This window comes from Thunnus albacares, chromosome 13, assembly GCF_914725855.1.
Source record: "Thunnus albacares chromosome 13, fThuAlb1.1, whole genome shotgun sequence".
Taxonomy (NCBI): Eukaryota; Metazoa; Chordata; class Actinopteri; order Scombriformes; family Scombridae; genus Thunnus; species Thunnus albacares.
This window is the reverse complement of record NC_058118.1, coordinates 4,357,059-4,369,367: the sequence shown is the minus strand read 5'-3', so window position 1 is coordinate 4,369,367 and position 12,309 is coordinate 4,357,059. Positions and strand designations below refer to the sequence as shown.

Below are 12,309 nucleotides of genomic sequence, written 5' to 3'. Positions count from 1 at the left end.
AATAAATTACACGTTACCCACGTGAAGCATCGGCCCTGTTTTGAAAACAACAGCTGTGGAAGCCTAACTGTGCCGATCAATGAAGCGGAGCAGGGAAACCTTGTACTGTGCTACCAGCTTAACACCAAATCTCTACTGTCCCTCTCCTCTGATACGTTAAGTAAAGACTGAGGAGATGTAGCGTGGAGCAGCAGACCTCTTGGGTGATGTGAAAGGAGCTGACTCCTCTCCTGGCTGGGCTGGTGTGGTCACAGTAGAGGAGCGGAGTGGAACTGAATCCCTCCCTCGCTCCTTCTCTCCTTCTCTCCCTCCCCTTCTGCCTCTCTTGCTCTCCTGTAGCAGAGCTGCTGCCCCCGGGCTGTAGAGGTGCAGTAGGAAGGTTTCTCTACCATTGTGGCGAGCGTGCTGCCAGGATGCTGCAGTCGAGACGAGGGGAAGGTCTCTGCGTTGCCACAAGCAGGCCTATGTCACGGGCGTGACAGAGTGGGCGGGCTGCAAGGGGAATGAGGACAGACGCTCGTAGACGGGAGGCATTCCCAGCCTGTGTGTACATGTGAAAGAGAGCGTCTGCTCGGAATACAAAGACGGCAGATACTTGAATGCATGTGTGTGTGTGTGTGTAGCTTTTGTCGGAATTCGTCGGGAAGATGTACGTAATTAAGTCTGCGATAATACAGCCGTTGATCCCGAGGATCATAGCAAACACGGATTCACGCGAGCTTGCGTCATGACACAGCCACACTCAAACAAAACAGATCCTGACAGGAGTCTGACAAGGCTACTGTACCGTGTGTACTAAATGCTATTTGTGCCTCCTCCAGTTGTATTATTGCATACTGTATGTTCCCGGAGTGGTCTAAGAAGCCTAAGGGTTAAAGGCTAGAACAACGGGTCACAAAGTCCAGAGACTGAGGTCGGCTGTTATTCAACTGTGTCTTATTTTAACCAGGTTATGTGGCAGGAGTGCAGGGGAGAAGCTGGGGGCTAAGTGAAAATGTCACTCATTCCTGAAGAGTCCCTGGCCTCGTCAAGGTTAGTGGCTTGTCTTTGTAAGTTGAGGGATTGATGCATGAGCCTGTCTGGCGCTGAATTCAAAGTCCAAGGCTGTCACAGGCAGCAGCTCCCCCCCCCTCATCCCTCTCTCCCTCCCTCCCTCCCTCCCCTTTGCAGGCTATCACAGGGCCCCGTCCTTCCCAACTTCTTAGCAGTCTGTCCTTTTGGGAACCTTGAGCAGCCCAGGCAAGGACACAGCGTCTGGTGCAGTAAGCCTGTGCAGAGGGGGAGGCTTTACGTAACGTTCTGCTTTAAACATGGGTGTATGACTTCCCTGACACGGAGCAGTGCGGTGCAGAGCTGCACAGCTCACAGCACATGTCCCCTCGGCCCCCCTGGACAAGGAGGGGGCAGAGAGATCCCTGCAACTTAATTATATCTTTCTCTTTTAAAAGCTTTCGTTTGAAATTAAATTTTCCCAGGCAATTAACTAAAGAGGAGTTTTCAGAATTTATGAATGAATGATGGATATATTGCACGGGATGACAGGGGAGGGAGGGAAGGAGGGTAGGAGGGAGGGAGGGGGGGGGGGATGCATATGCAGTATATGCTTGGAGGTTGAGGTCTGAGATTTATTTCTATTGTGAAGTTCGGGGAAATTCAGACATCATTAAACTTTGTACCTGAGAAATGCTCTCGTGTGCAACCAGCTCAACAACACTTCAAAGTTCATAGTACACCGTCCTGCTGTCAATATTTGGGTTATTGTCAGCGTAACCTAGTGAACACTCACACACTTTCACATCGCTCAGCTCTGCAGGATGGGTAGAAAAACGCAAGAACCGGGCTTTCCCCACTTCCTCTTTCATTCAGACACACATCTTATAGCAGTTGGATATAACTTGCTGAATGATGTGATGTGCTGTGCACCCCAAATCCTCTTTTGGCTTGAACTGTAATTGTGTAACTTTTTGGCTTCTAGTGATGAGCTGAATTGTTGCTGGGCAACAAGGGACCTGTGCGGGTGGCCGTGGAGAGTCGGAGCTCTGTGAGTTCAGATAGATCTGCAGCATATTATCCAGGTTTCCAATAGAGGAATATCAAAACATCCCCTTCTGAAATACTTTTATTTGTCGCATGTTGCATTCCAAGGTAGATGATTTTTTTTAGCTAATATAAAATAACATTCCATTTCAGTGTGTCTCCTGTGACACATTAAGTCCTATCTTATAATGGCTCTGTCATTACAGACTCCCTTCACTCTATTCCAATATGTCAACAAACACATAAACAACTCAGTGCTCTTTCAATAAATATTTTTCAAAGAACATGATCAAATAAAGCTCATCTCTAAATCCAAAAAAAAAAAAAAAAAAAAACCCCAATGCACTCCCACACCACAAAACAAGGACCAAGGACATTTGGCATAACCCCAGTCCTCCTCTTTTACTGAGAGTGGTCTCTTGAATTTCTGAAACATCCTCTCCTTTTGTGAACCTCCAGCCCACTTGTAAATCCATTAGCGAGGTGGCGTTATTCAGTGTGTCCTCACTAGAGCCGGGTAAACAGACCGAAAGACTGCTGTTCAGAAGTCCAGCTTTTCTCATATAAACTGTGTTAGAAGGCTCCCAGTAGAAGAGAGGCCATTTGAGAGGAGATGGAGGAGCGCCGGGCAGATGACTTGAGGCAGCCGTATGACCTATTACTTAGGGAAAATGGACTGGTGACCAGAAGATTGCTGGCTCATACTATGCTCACCCTCTGCCCTTGAGCAAAGGCAATTAACCTGGATTCCTCCAGTAAATACCCAGCTGTAGAAATGGAAAGAGATGTGCAAGAGTGATAATCGTGTAAGTGACTTTGAATAAAAGTGTCCACTAAGCAGGAAGATTAATACAGCTAATAGAATCATAGCTTGTGTTTTCAAGTTATCAAGGAGCCAAGACTGCTGAACATGTAGAGCAGTACGTAGTCACCCCTCCTCCCTCTCATCTGTCTTTGTGCACTCTTCCACACACACACACACACACACACACACACACACAAACAGATTCACAGACTTCTCTCTTTTCCTTTGGCATTAGGGCTAGAGCGTGACCTTGACCTGATTGCTGAGGAGGCTTTTTAAGTAACTCTCCAGAAGGAGATCCAATCATGTGACACCCTTCACCCCTATCCTCTCTCCCGACCTTGTATGTCTACAAGGATGAGGGGGTGGTGGGTTGCGAGGGGTGGGGGGGGGGGGGGGGGGGGGGTGGAGACACAGGCATGCATGCAGCTGCAGGGGCCGTCATTCAATTGGGTAATCACTCCCCAAGGTCAAACAGGGTCGAGGTCGTGTCAGTTGGAGCAGCGCGGGTCCAACGATCCCTGCCCTTATCTAAATTTGGGATCGGCAGGCCACAAGTTTCCACCCGGCTTTCACTGCTGTGACGAATCGAGCAGGTTTAGTCATCTTCTCAATTCTCAATCACTGATACCAGCGTATGTCAGGCAAAGGTTGTTTCATGTCCAGAGTGATTCATGTCCAGAGTGAGCTGGCTGCTCAGGATTTGTGTTATTGCAGTTGCCTCCGCTCTCTCTCTCTCTCTCTCTCTCTCTCTCCCCATACAGCTGCCCTGCTGTTTAAACCACGCTGGCTCACTGTCTCTCTCTCTCTCTCTCTCTCTCTCTCTCTTTTGGAGCACGCTACTGTCTCTGCTTCAGAGTATTTTTATGCTAGTATGTTAACATCTCTGCCCCCCGGATATGTTTACCATATGGTTGGGTAAATCAGGATCCCCGGCCCACTTTGTTAAAACTGCATTAACGGCAGTCTATCAGTGTAGGAGTCAATCACTTTTTCAGAATACTGTGTTTTACTTTGCCTTCTCACTGTAGTTGGAGAATTGAACAATCAGAGGGAGGCACTGTTTCCTCCTGCTTCCTTCAGGCTAGTTGGAATCTATTATGATAGTGTTTCCATATAGCACATGTGGCAGAAAATCCCAGGCTGCCTTATGTATCATTAGCAACTTTGTATACATTTTAACTTCATTTCTGAATTTATGATCAAGTGTCATTACGTAGTCAGTAAACGTGGCCCATGTTACATAACTTTATTTGTTTGTTTGTTGTTGTTGTTGTTTTGCAGTGGCACCCTACACCTTAAACATGCCTTCTTAGAAATGATTAAAAAAAATATTTTTCTGGTCCATTCAAGAGTTTACAGAAGCCTGTGAGAATAACAGAATAATCTATTGAATTTACTACATTTAATGTGAGGCTGAAATGCAAAATATAACATAAATGAATTAAAGGTTGTTTCGTCAAATATAAACTGACCCTTAATGTCATCAGTGCAACTACTGTGAATTCTTTGCTTGAGATAATAATAATAATAAGAATATTAATCAGATGAATTTGTTGAGCTGTACAACCTCTTTATACAAATGTAACATTGCATCTGACATGAAGGGCATTTATGCTGCATTCAGGGTCTCACAAAACTATACGAAGAAGACTTATTTCCAAACAGGTTTTTCCCCCTGAAATCTACTCCCTTTTATTTTCTCTCCACGGAGCCAAGTGTCACTAATTCTCCATCGCTGTGCTTCTCACGTCACCGTAGCGTTATTAGATACATGCCGAGACATGCCGTATTCTTCAGCTTTAATAAAAACTAATCATTTTTTGGAAGCAGTACAGCACTATACAAGATGGTTGCCAGTAGTTGCTATAGGTCACAATTTGTCAGGGTGGATAATGGTGAGTGATCCAGATGAGCATATGCTTCTGCATCTATTACATACAAAGAATGTTGTTCTCATATATATATATATATATATAAAACTTGTAATTTAGTACTTGTTTATTTATTTATTTTTTTATTTATCATGGATGACCGCAGTGGGAAACTCTGGCATCTTTAGCGCTCTCCCTTCTTGATTATGCCCAGAGTCGTCTTGTTAGTCAGAACTTAAATAAAGGTGATCACCCGCCAGGATGTGACATTTAAAATCAGACATCAATTGCCGCCCGCATGAATACACCTTTATCTCACGCACACAAAGGAGCTAAGAACCTGTAGCTTATATAATTTGGATTTCCAATGTGAATTTTTCAGCCTCAGCCCATCGCAGGAGCTCCTCTTGTATAACTGTAAGTGTCGCTAACCCATGTGTCATTTTAAATTAAGCCTTGTTTGGGTTATAAAAGGTAATGGAAGCTACAGCTTGTGTAACATGTGTGTGTGTGTGTGTGTGTGTAACCGTTTGTTTTGTTTTTTTTTTTTTTTTTTGCACACACTCCCACACACACGTACACACACACACACACACACACCTAGGCTTAGCACAGAGGGAGCTGTGTGTGCTTGTGTAACTGTGTTTACACGTCTGGGGCTGGTGCTGGCACAAGAGCCAGACGAATGTGGTTTTATCCAGGGCCTCTTTCTCTCTAAGCCACCTTCCCTTCCATTCAGCGTTGACCTTGGTGCTTATGAGGAGGCAGGGCTTGACCTACATCCACCCCCTTAACTGGAACTAGAACCTCCACCAGCCCCTCGCTGAATAAAGAGACCTGACACCCTATTCTACTTTTTTACCAACGGCCATTTTCTCTCTCTCTCTCTCTCTTTCTCTCTTTCTCTCTCTCATATTTGCTGCACTTTACACCTTTTTTAAAAAAGTATGATACAGCAGAGCTCGGGCCGTATTTTGAAAGGGTGTCTGGCAGCGGAGGAAAGTGGAGCAGTGGGCTTCATGACTCGTCTCAGAGGCACCAACATGTCTGTGTGCACTAGGTCACCATTAGCACGCAGGGGCTTAGCACCAGGCTGGTGAGAGTTTAGCGGCAGGTCAACCCTCCTCTGGTTTTTTAAAGTAGAGTGTCAAACTGTGGCTGATGCAAATGAGTACACACGCAAACACATGTAGTCACTAGCATCTGGTGGGGCTAATGTTCTTGTATAGGCAAACTGTGTGACACTGGGGTGCTAACAGAAGGCATGCTAATGTTCAGAGAGATGTTTGACGCTAAGAGTGGGGCCCAAAATTCCACGTTTTCTGTTTTCATTCTTCTAAATTCTGTAGCGGATGAATAAAATGTCAACAATTCAGTAAGAAAGTATCCAAAAATGTAATCCTACATTGACTGAAACATATCGATGAATTTGTAATGATGCAGCACAACATTGCTTTATCTTTTTAATCATAGGAAGCGCTGCAGTACAGTCAGACATTAGCATGAAGAAGTGAAACAGATATGTGAGCACTATGGCCTGAAGTAATCCTTCACATTTTTGTGAGTGATGGCGCCGCGCACCGTAAAAAATAATGATGACAAAATAAGAGTGGTAAAACGAGGCTTATAGTGAAGAGATTTGAACAGTGATTTGCTCATCCTCCCACAGTCAGGGTGTAGCCTCTAACCAGCTGCAGAGATGGGCATGGTAGGATTTTTATCTTATCCCATGCTCTTATCAGTCCGCTTCTTTATCTGTGTTTTTACTGGGTATTTTTCATTGCTAAATAAGTAGGATTTTTTTTTTAAATTCTTATTTAAAAAAACAGAACAGGATTAGAATTGATTTATATTTAAAATATATCTAAATATTGTTTCTAGAGCAGCAACAGTAAAGTCACTGTATAAACTCAATAATATGAAGTTATGAAGTTTAGAAAGAACACAGACATCACTCCCCCTCCCAAACCAGTCCCTCCCTCCCAGGAGAGACTGGTTTGGGAGGTGGGGACTGGTTTGGAAGGGAACGACTGGTTTAGGAGGTGGGGACTGGTTTGGTAGGTGGAGAGTGGTTTGGGATGGAGGGACTGGTTTGGGAAGGGGGGACTGGTTTGGAAGGGAACGACTGGTTTAGGAGGTGGGGACTGGTTTGGTAGGTGGAGAGTGGTTTGGGATGGAGGGACTGGTTTGAGAGGGAGGGACTGGTTTGGGACGTGGGGACTGGTTTGGGAAGTGGGGACTGGTTTGGGAAGGGGGGACTGGTTTGAGAGGGAGGGACTGGTTTGGGACGTGGGGACTGGTTTGGGAAGTGGGGACTGGTTTGAGAGGTGGGGACTAGTTTGAGAGGGAGGGACTGGTTTGGGAAGTGGGGACTGGTTTGAGAGGTGGGGACTGGTTTGAGAGGGAGGGACTGGTTTGGGAAGTGGGGACTGGTTTGAGAGGTGGGGACTGGTTTGAGAGGGAGGGACTGGTTTGGGAAGTGGGGACTGGTTTGAGAGGTGGGGCTGCCGTCTCAGCCAGCAGCTAAGTTTACAGGAATTTGCTACATTTTAAGATTTTTGTAGCAAACTAATCTTAACAGGCTACGTACAGCTTTCATTTTAGCTTCTTCATAAGAATTTCCTGCAGACAAAACAGATGAAAACATCAGTCTCCTACATGTTTCTGCTTGTTGAACACGTGTTTTGATAAACTTATTAGCTTTTTACTCATGAAACTTATTGCACTGTCAGTAACGAATGTAGTTGTTGTTGACTGGAGTTAAACTTTATCTTTCACTTCACCTGGTTCACTGTGTCCACTGTGTCTCTGCTGTCCACTCTGAGTGTGTGTGTATGTGTGTGTGTGTTTGTGTGTAGAGGAGCTGAGCCCCGCCCTCGGTGAAACTCCAACACAGACAGCAGAGGACAGAGGCAGCACACCCGTAAATGACACCAAAACACAGTAGAGACGCTCAGCATAGTTTTCTTGTGTTCATTCAGCTCAGTGTGTCTTCTAATGTTAAGCAAAACATGATTTTTTTTTTATAAATTGCATCCACAATAATCCACCTTTTACAGTTGATTCCATTTTATTATCAAATTCCGCGTGATCACAGGGCTCTATAAAAGATCCGTGTCACATTTTTAAATTTGCTTACACGAGTCATGCTGTGGTTTTAGAAGAAAATCACTATAATGTACAGTGACAAGTGGCTCACTACAAAGAAAGAAAGAGGTAGCACACTGTGCACCTGAAGTAGAATTGCTCAGTTCAGTAAGACTCTTTTAAAGGTAAAAGGTTTTTAAAAGGTAATAATTAAATGTCACTCTCACCCACAAATATAGCTCTCCAACAGAAAGCTAAACAAAAGGTTGCTAGGCGACACCGAGGCACCATTGAGTGAAGAGTGATGATTTTTGGCTGGCGTATTAATATTTAAATTAGCAGTCAAAGGTGTACTTGATTAGCTATTTCACCAACGGCTTGAAAGAGGAATCCAACACTAACAAACGGCGCGGCGGGAAACAAACTATCTGTTTTTATAAATGAATGGAACTCTCAGCTGTCGTCAGAGGAATGCGCCGCGCCGAGGAGGACAAGCCGCGGCCAATGTATGGAGGGGATTTACAAAAGCGATGCATGAACGGACGCGGCTTAATGAGGGGAAGGGTTTTGCATGAGAGACACCGTGCGTGATCTGAGATGTATCATGAGCCGTCCTAACCCGCACACAGGCATTCAAAGAGAGACCGGTGTCATGCTACCAGGCATTAGGGCAGCTCCCCCCCCCCCCCCCGGCTCAGCTCGCACCCGTAATATCTCGCCCCCCCCCCCCCCCCCCCCCCCCACCTAGCCAGGAAAAGCTCATAATTTTTCAGGCTGGATGACATGTCATACCTTCATGGGTGTTAAATGACTGCAAAAAGCAGTGTGTACGTCTGTGTTTAAATAAGGCAGAGGATCCCATTTAGCATTCTGAGTAAGAGATGAGATAATGGTGGGCCGGTCAGGCCTGTAGATGGTGTTTAACCTCAGGAGCAGTTGTTGTATTAAGGCGTGGGAGGGTTTTTTTTTGCCAAGCATACAGCAGGCCAGCTGATAAGGGTCGCCACTATTCCAAAGGCCAGAGGAACCCATCTCTAAAAAATGCAGGGACTCATCTTAGAGAAGTCTCCGAGCCTGCCTGCCTTTTTTTTTTTTTTTTTTTTTTTTTAAACTTCTTTTCTTCCTTCGTCTCTCTCTCTCTCTCTCTCCCTTTTACTGTCTCCCTCGATCATGCTCTGCAGAACTCCTTGCACGATCTTAGGGAGGGGAGAAAAAAAAAAAAAAAAATAAGAAGAAAAGTGGGTCAGGGCGACCTATTTTTTTTTCCCACAGTTCACGGAGGCAGAGGGTGGCGGTGTTATCGTCAGTTAGACGAGGAGCAGGGCCTGATGGGGAGGCAGGGCTTGTCGCGAGACGCAGCCACTCAGAACTGGGTCAGCGGCAGAGGCTACGTCTTGTAAACGGCTTGTCATACTGGGGAGAAAAGCTGCAAATGAACCATAGATTATACGCCCCAAGCTGAGCACTGAGGTCTCTCCTCACTCCCCAGCCCCACACTTCAAAAAAAAAACACACAGACACTCACATATAAGCCTTACAGTAGCGCAGGAGTCTCTGAAGCACTGCCACCTCCTATAAGTTCCTCTCTTCCCCTCTCAGTCTCCAGTAATAGCGTTTTGATTACTGCAGTCAGACCTGACAAGCTCAAAGCCCAAGTCACACACGCTTTTAAGTAAAGGATCTTTTCACATTTCTCTTCCTCTGACACACGGGTTGCTGTTTGCTAAATATAGACCGCTTCCTCCCAGATTTGCTCGACTTTATTCAGGTCAGGTTATTTACTGTACCAAGTTCAACTGTGGTTTAGAAATGAGCAATACAGATGCTTATTCAGCTGCAATGACCTCTTTGCATATCATCTGTGCCAAAGCCAGACATGTGAATAGATAATTTGCTTACATGAGCCCACATGAGATTTTTTTTTTTTTTTTTTTTTTTTTTCTGACCAAAATATGGGGCAGGTTTTGATAAGATTTTATTTAACTCATTCCTGTGTTCTTTTCCAAAGGAAGCCTAATAAAGCAGACTGATCATTGATGTTATGTTAGAACAAGACTTACTGGCGGGTGAATTATGCTCATGTTGATTTTTTGGCAAATCGCCCTGGAGTGGCGGGGGAAGAAATTATCCACGGTCACCATATATATATTTTTTTTGATATTGATTTCACAGGAGCCTGTGCCGTCGCTCGTTGTTTCACATCCTTTGTGTCGTCCTAGTGTGTCTCAGACAAAGCGGGATAAACACCGGGTTTGATCTCCTCCTCACAAATAATTGCTGTGGCTGTTGTACTGAGCTAAGACCTTTTTAGAACTGAAAATCGAGGCTTATTCTTGCATCGGGGTCTGCTTATGGAGCAATGCAATTTTCAGGCAGTAGAGCTCACTCATATTTCACTATGTGGAACAAATCTGCCTGTAATGAATCTCCCAGGACACTCTGGTGCCTCCACAACCCAGGCTGCTTTTTGGCTTTTTTGGTGAAAGGGGGGGGGGGGGGGGGGTCTATAGTGGGCCTTTTTAATATTTCAACACACCCATCTCCCTGATATGAAAACTACATTTGAGTTTTTGATGAGCACAGCAAATGAACACATGCTTCATTAGCGTTTGAGTTAGCGCCGGGCGATAAAACGATCTCCATCATTTTCACCATAAAATCTTCTACGATAACGATGATGAATTCATGAGATTTGTTTTCAATAGTTATTTTTGAGTCTGGTTTCCTCTACCTACAACACCAACAGATAAACAAATGGTTGAGGTATGTTTCCCGGCGCCTCCCGCTCACAACAACTCAGAATGACCACCTGTGTGTTGTAGCCTACTCAGATGAAAATGAGCGAAAGTGAAAGACAAAGACATTGTTCCGAAGAGGTAACGAGCCAGCCAGACTGCTCATCATGACCAAAGGCGGTGGCAGGAGGCGGTTTGTTTGGGAAGTCGGCGAGATCCTGACTACACACTGGCGTTGCCAGGCGGAGAGCGCGGGGGAGGGTGATAGATAACGCTGGGCAAACAAGCCTTTGGCTAGCATGCTAATCTGTTAGCTCGCACCAACAACAGACGACCTTTGCCAAATTTACCTCGACAAACTTTACCGAGGGCAGGACTAATAATGCCCTGCCCCAGCTCTGTTTTTTTTTTTCCATTTATTATGAGAAAATAAAAAGCCTGAGACAGTCGACAGATTAATCTTTCTTGCAAAAAACGTGTGACGTCGCCAAGACTGTGAAATATTCACTGAATTCACAGTCGCATAATCATCCTCAACATGGAAGTTTTAATTTCATTTTCTTTAATCAGTGTTCAGTATGCTAACTGTAAAATGTTTGACATTTGAAACAAGACATTTGATGTGACTGGAATCACATCAGTTGTTTACATATTTATGATTTTATTTTATTTATTCAGTGTTTAGCATAAAGCCATGTTGGTTCTGTTGAATGTTTGTCACCTATTTGCTCTGAAAATAAATAATTATATATCATAAACCATAATTAACCTTCTGGTTTCTTTAGAGTTCTGCCCTAAGGAGAATACTTTTAAATCTGTAAATTAAACCTTATTATTATTATTATTATTATTATTATTATTATTATTATTATTAAAAATATATCATGATAATTATTGACATCAATCAACATTTTTGGCCATATCATCCAGCCCTCTGTCACACTAACAAACCTAACATAATATCCCGGGGTGGGGCTAAACATGGCGGGGGATCGGATTAGCAGCAAGTCTCCGGTTAGTACACACACCCGGCTCTCCTCGGTGCCACAGCTCCCGAGCCCTGCCACTGCCGGGCAGCAGACCTGTCTAATGTTATTCTTAGCCCCAGAACTTCATGTCTCTGTGCGAAAGCCCCTTAACGCTAATTGAGGAGACTGCTCATGGCTCATGTCGCTCAACAACAGCCTCTGAGGGGGCGTATGTGTGGGACCGTCTGTTTTTCTCTGTGTGTGTGTGTGTGTGTGTGTGTACGTGTGTGTGTGTGTGTGTGTGCGTGTGTGTGTGTGTGAAGGTGAGACATGCTGAGCAGTAAACCAGTCAGAACCAGTACTTGGCCACTCGAGCCAGTGTTGTGTTGTTTTTTTGTTTTTTTTGGTGATAGGGAGCCACCACAGCGCCTTTAGCAGATGGTTTCCAGCAGGCCTGCGTATGACATGTGATAACATTACAGTTTTGAAAGGTCAGGCATGAAGAGAAGCAGTAGGAGGGCTAGGCCAGTCTCTGAGTGTTCAAACCTCCAATACCATCCTCTGCACACACACACTGTATGTGTGTGTGTGTTATGTTCAAAAGAAAAGGTCTTCTATGAATTTTCAAACACCCAGGATTGAACACATTGCTTCTAACAGAGCAATGCAAATATTTACTGTATTACTTGAACCTTGGTGCCCTGAGTTGCAGTCGCTGGAAGGGTGCTGCAATATTTGCATGCTGATAAAAACCCTTCTTTGTACTTTTACAGTAGGCTATGCCCATGCAAGAGCAGAGTTTG

General features: G+C 44.7%; 2 protein-coding genes across 3 annotated transcripts in view; one reads left to right on the top strand and one right to left on the bottom strand.

Moving 5' to 3' along the window:
• Positions 1 to 9,667, bottom strand: part of samsn1b (SAM domain, SH3 domain and nuclear localisation signals 1b) — a 60,868-nt gene extending 51,201 nt beyond the window's left edge. Inside the window, exon 1 of the mRNA XM_044370015.1 lies at positions 9,329 to 9,667. The gene's annotated coding sequence lies outside the window, so the exon portion shown is untranslated. The remainder of the gene's footprint in view (positions 1 to 9,328) is intronic.
• nrip1b (nuclear receptor interacting protein 1b) overlaps positions 1 to 12,309 on the top strand; it is a 38,447-nt gene that overhangs the window by 4,446 nt on the left and 21,692 nt on the right. Inside the window, exon 2 of one of the 2 annotated variants that reach the window (XM_044370013.1) lies at positions 950 to 1,032. The exons of the other annotated variant lie outside the window; for it this stretch is intronic. The gene's annotated coding sequence lies outside the window, so the exon portion shown is untranslated. The remainder of the gene's footprint in view (positions 1 to 949; positions 1,033 to 12,309) is intronic. 2 annotated transcript variants of the gene reach the window in all.